The following is a 5378-nucleotide window of genomic DNA, read 5'->3' as shown; positions in this document are numbered from 1 at the left end:
GACAGGTATATATCATGTTATGGTATTTTTCTCATTCCATTACAATATATCATGTTTATGATGACTTTGTTTCATTAGGATCCAATATCAATGGATAAGGAAAAAGGCCATGACATTAGCCCAAAAAAAGTTGTTATGATGCCTAAGAAAGTTGAAAGTAAAGGTTCGGTAACTCCTGTCAAGAAAAGCCCTGATGATGACACAAACTCAACTGAGCATTGTCGATCTTTATGTTTTTTGCTTAAAAAGCTGTCCACTAATAAAAAAGGTTCGCTCTTTAAGTATGAAGAAAATGGAGAAGATCCAATATACGTTGCACATGAAGATGTTGATCAATTTTTGAAAATGAGCTAGTTAAACATACCCATTCTGGAAATTTTTTTGAAGTAAGACTAGTATTTACTTCCTAATTTACCTTAGAATCATTATCCAATATACATATTGATTGTGATAAATAACATTGCATGTAGGTACATTGGGAAGCTTTGCAACAAATTGAATAATGATAAATTTGGATTCATGTTGCCATCCAGATTAGCAATACCGTATATCCGTGATTATCAACGTATTCAGGATGCAGTCGAGTATATGGAAAAAAATTTGGTTGCAAATAAAGAGAAGCAGTTTATATTAGCACCTTATATCCAAGAGTGAGGACAAAACCAATTTTATGTTCAGTATTTTTATTAAAAATATAATCTAATTGTGATATATATATATATATGTCTATTGGTGTAGTGACCACTGGATGTTGCTCCTATTTTGTCTCCATGAAAGTGTTATCTATGTGTTTGATTCTTTGAAGAAGGAACGGAAAATACGGTTGACAACACCTGCACGAACGTAAGTTAAATTTCAATTTAAATTTCAAATAGTCTACAATATATATATATCCTTATTTCTAAGATTTTTGAATTATGTACTGACATATTCCTATTACACAGGGCATTTAAGTTGTATGTACCAGGAGGCGGAAAGAGGAATAACAGAAAAGAATTTCTTTGGATTCATACGGAGGTTGAGGTATAACTTATTTAATTCATATTTTAATTTTTTTGTTGTTATATTTATTTATATATAATCAAACTTAGTGTTTTATGTATAGTGTCCTCAACAAGAAGGAGGCACAGAGTGTGGTTTTTTTGTTATGAAGTACATGCATGACATAGTCATGCTTTGTCAAAAAGATCTTAACACGAACTGGAAAGTGGTAAGACAAAAAATATTTGATATTGTTTTACAAACATCTAAACTCAAGATTTGTCTAAATATTTTATCATTTCCATTTGAAAGGGTCTTGGTTCAAGAAGATATACTAAGAAGGAAATCAATGAGATTCGAGAGCTTTTGGCAAAATTTTTTATTGTCGAATGTCTATAATCAGGTACGATAATAACTTTAGACAAATCTAGAAAAATGAGACATACAATCTTATATATGTTGCTAATTATGTACCAAAAAATTATATGTGTGACTATATTATGTAGGTGTCGGACTTTGCTGAGATTCTTGAGTGTTGGACCTCCCAAGCTAAATGATGATTCGCTGGATTTTTCAACATCGATATTGCTAATTCGATGATGGAAAATGAACATTTATATTTTTTGGGAACACATTGTCATTTATTACTTTATCAAAAATATTTTGATTCTATTTAAAATTCAATGTATCGTATGAAAAGATAGCTTGAGACCTACTTTAGTTTCAATTTGATTCCTAGTTAATTTTATTATTCAGTTATATTTGTGGGAATGCTGGTATTTGTAAAAAGCAGGTTCAGGATATCAATAAAAATGAAAAGAATATTTATTTTTTTACAGTACTTTAGGCGTCGGTTTTATTGAACAACCGACGCCTAAAACATACACATATAGCGTCGGCTTTTTCAACGACCGACGCCTTTAATATTAACATATAGCGTCGGCAATTTTAACAACCGACGCCTTTAATATTAACTTTCAACGTCGGTTTTTTGATAAACCGACGCATCTAATTACAAATTCCAGCGTCGGCACTTTATTGGACCAACGCAATTGTCCAAGCAAGAGCGTCGGTTAGTGGAAATTTTGAGTCGGTCATCTAACCGACGCTAAAAACTTTTAGTGTCGCCTAATTACCCGACGCAAAAAAAATATACCTTTAGCGTCCCCTGCATATACCACGCTGAAAAACCGACGCTAAAGGCCTAGTTTGACCGTGGCTAAAAGTCATTTTTGTACTAGTGCTGCTATCATTCCTTTGATTGAAACTCTTCTGTAATTTTATCTAGCTTCATGTCATATGTATGCCAAGCTCAGGAGTGTTCTTCTTGAATCATGAAATGGTGATTATGTTGCCTCTCTAGAAGAATTTGATATGACAGGTATGGACTATAGTAACGCATCAACGATTTTTTGAATAATGAGACGATAACAATCGTGAGAGAGTTGTATTGTAATGGATGTTAAGAATGAGTACCACTAATCGGGTCATTATGATGTATAAGTTATTATTGATAGACAAACTAAGCCAAACAATTACCTATGATATATTTATTCCTTCTTATCGATAAAGAGAAGTATAACTATACGAAGAAGGTTGTGGTATATCAATGGATTCTGGTAATGATGATGTCTAGAATGAAATCCCAGATTCAATTTTCGCTGTTGAGGGTGTTTTAAAGGTGATTGTTTATAAGCTCGTGCAAGAGCATGAGTCCATAGAATGATGGACGGAATAGTAAATATTCAGGCACGTGAATTGCGATGCTATAATACTTGATGTTGAGATATATACATAAATATGTTTTGTTCTCCTGTGATAAACCTCTATAGTTCAGAGGTAGACTCCAAGCCAGATGTTTTGTGGCAATTTTTTATATAATTCTCTTAAATTATTTCTTTTCTCTTCTTTTCATTTTCGTGTAAACTGAGAAGAACAACCCTCCCAGAAGGGGAGGTATTGCCGAATGACTATCTATCTGTGTGATAGAAGCCTAGTAGGATACCACATGTTGTTTAACTACTTGTCAAGTACTAAAGGATGGCCACCTTCTGTACTAACTATGCGATATAACAAGTGTTCATGATCATAGTGATCTCTCAACAAATTCTTTTACTTCTATATGATTGATCAAACTTTTGAAGATAGAAGCAGCTAGAAAAGGAGTAGTATAAGTATGGTGGTATTCGGAATGAAAACGCGTTCGTGATACTAAGATTGACGCATTTATTAAAAGGGTATAAAACTCTAGCAAGTAAAGGTATATCTAGAATAGTATTCTGTACGGAAGATAGTAATGATTACGAACTGGAAAAGAGTGGGTATTGAGAAGCAAAAGCTATAATGCTAGAAGCTATGATGAGAGTCTGTGCAATAGACTTGAAAGAATTTGAAATGATCACTTAACACGGATTGAGTTTTCTTACGACAATAGATGATATGGCAGTGTCGGAATGTCGCCTTACGAGGCCCTATACAAAAAAAAAGAAGATGCTGATCTCACTTATAGTGGGATGAAGTTGGAGAGCGCAAGATGCTTAGGTCCAAACTGGTCCAAATAACCAAGGACATAGTAGATCTAATTAGAGGACGGGCTGGTAGCAGCCCAAGATCGACTATAGAAGTATGTCGGTTTGGCCCGAAAGGACAAAGAGTATGAAGTAGGGAACCTAGTATTGTTAAAGGTATTCCGGAGGAAAGGATTGATGAGGTTCGGAAATAAAGGAAAGCTAAGTCCACGATGTGTTGGACCCTTGGATATATTAAGACGTATTGGGGAGTTATCAAATGAACTAGCCCTACCCCCGAACCTGCAACAAGTTCGCAATGAGTTCCAAGTATCAATGTTAAGGAAGTATGATCCATAGACGAGACACATAGGGGAATATGAACCCGTAAACCTCCGACCAGACGTTACCTATATGGAGCAACCAGGAAGGGTTATAGATCGAAAAGGAACAAGTGCTTAGGAGAAGGGTTATCAAACTAGTCACAGTTTGGTGGTAGAACCACAATGTGGGAAAATTGACTTGAGAGTTAGAAAGTGTGATGCTAGAAAAGCATCCCCAACTGTTTTCTGTCTGATTCCGGAACGGAATCCTTTTAAGGAGGGGAGACTGTAATAATCCCAATTTTTGGAAGTTTTTGAAACACGGATGAATGGTAACTTTTTGCTGATGATGCTGATTAAGGAAAATTATCAGACCACACTATATAGGAGTACTATTATGGAAATTCTAAGATCGTATTAGTATTCCATAAAGTAAATGAGTGTATGTAAAGGTCGTTAGAATTCGAATCCGGACACTTTGATTTTTCCGGAAAATCCATTAGATACCGAAAGAATTGAGTATAAGGTAACATGATTAAAAGGATTTAAATTCAAGGATGATAAGAGAGGATCATAAAAGGAATATAAAATATTAATAAAGGTTCAAGGAATCCCAAGTAATAAGATCCCGGATATGATCCCTCAACCGATTAACAAGAACGAGAGTTAAGCGAACCGTAAAACAAATAAGCGACCAAGGATCCAGCTTATACAAGTAACCAAAGGATTAACCAAATAATTAAGCACTAATCAAAGAGATTATAGGAGGATGACATCATCAAAACATAAGGGAAAGACATGTGGCTTGGAGGTGAGGTCATCCAAGTGATGTCATCACTTTATTAAAGCAAATCTAGATATTTAGCAAGAGTTAATCTCCACCAAGTATTCATCTTCAAAAAAACCAAGATCAAAAGCAACCAAGAAAACACATTCTTCTTCCCCCCATCTCTATGCTCTCGGATTTTGAAGAAAAGCAAGGAAGAAAAATTTCCAAACCCAAGCTCTACTTAATCATAATTCAAGAGGTTTGTTTCTTTAGCTTCTATAATTCATAACTTAGATGAGCCATAAGTTTGAGCTCAAGATTCCATGTTTATCTAAGCTAATCAATTCATCAAAGTTCTTGATGAATAGTATCTTCAAGAAACTAAATTTGTGTTTTCTTGATTGTTTGTGAGATCCAAGCTTCCTAGGGCCATATAAGCACTCCTTGAAGCTTCTAAGTGAATCCCTACTCTCCAAGGAAGGTATAAAGCCCTTGAACTCTTACAAATCAGTTGGTTTAATGTGATTTTAAGCGTATTATGATAGTTGTGGGAGTATGCTATGAATTGGTATGATTATAATATGATTTGGATGAGTTATTATTGGTTATTGCCATTAGTTAGTCAAGTTAATGCTTAATGATTAAAGTTATGAATCTTGAATGTTTAACTTAGAAATTGGTGGATTTGGTTATGGTAAAATGTTGGTGGTTGAATGATCTTGTATTTTGGTTGAATGATGGTGGAATGGTGTTGATTGGTGGTGGTTTGGTATTGAATTGAATTGGTAAAATTTAGGA

At 34.4% G+C, this 5378-nt stretch overlaps 1 long non-coding RNA gene across 1 annotated transcript; it reads left to right on the top strand.

The window, feature by feature from the left end:
- Positions 1-609: 609 nt before the first annotated feature.
- On the top strand, positions 610-1017 carry LOC141683586 (uncharacterized). Its single transcript, XR_012560361.1, has 3 exons — positions 610-650; positions 739-843; positions 945-1017. It is a non-coding gene; the product is annotated as an uncharacterized LOC141683586 (long non-coding RNA).
- Positions 1018-5378: the final 4361 nt, after the last annotated feature.

Source organism: Apium graveolens, chromosome 9 (genome assembly GCF_009905375.1).
Source record: "Apium graveolens cultivar Ventura chromosome 9, ASM990537v1, whole genome shotgun sequence".
NCBI lineage: Eukaryota > Viridiplantae > Streptophyta > Magnoliopsida > Apiales > Apiaceae > Apium > Apium graveolens.
The sequence above is the reverse complement of the archived record's forward strand: the minus strand, read 5'-3'. Positions and strand labels throughout refer to the sequence as shown.